Raw genomic sequence first — 452 nt, 5'->3', positions numbered from 1 at the left:
GATCTGGCCATGTCTGGGGCCCAGCACAGAGTTCAGGCGTAAAATGACATAGAGTGATGCTGGAAGTCTGAGCTACCTCCATCCCCAGCAGCCCAGGCTTAGGCCATCAGGGTTCCCTGTCTCTATTGCTCCCCTGTCCGGGTCCTGCTCAGACATCACTCCTGCCCCTCCCAGACACAGGGTATGGGACCTACTGGGTAGACTGCACGGGCCCCAGGATCCTTCCAACTCTTACCCACAGAGACTCCAGGATCCTCCTGAACTGCATTCTAATCCTGTTACTCTGCAATTTCCATGTTCTGTTCTGAGATTTCATCATTCCATGCTTCAGACATTTTAAGATTCCTAAATTAGGAGTACAGTACCACATAGTCTATCTTTCTAAGATTCCAGTCCAGTGATTTCAACACTTCATGGTTTCAAGATCCCACCGTTACATCTTTGAGATTCCT

At 49.3% G+C, this 452-nt stretch overlaps 1 protein-coding gene across 1 annotated transcript in view; it reads left to right on the top strand.

Moving 5' to 3' along the window:
• Positions 1-452, top strand: part of PDGFRB (platelet derived growth factor receptor beta) — a 37,380-nt gene that overhangs the window by 24,790 nt on the left and 12,138 nt on the right. The window lies entirely within an intron of this gene.

Source organism: Myotis davidii, unplaced genomic scaffold (assembly GCF_000327345.1).
Source record: "Myotis davidii unplaced genomic scaffold, ASM32734v1 scaffold18, whole genome shotgun sequence".
Lineage (NCBI taxonomy): Eukaryota > Metazoa > Chordata > Mammalia > Chiroptera > Vespertilionidae > Myotis > Myotis davidii.
The sequence above is the reverse complement of the archived record's forward strand: the minus strand, read 5'-3'. Positions and strand labels throughout refer to the sequence as shown.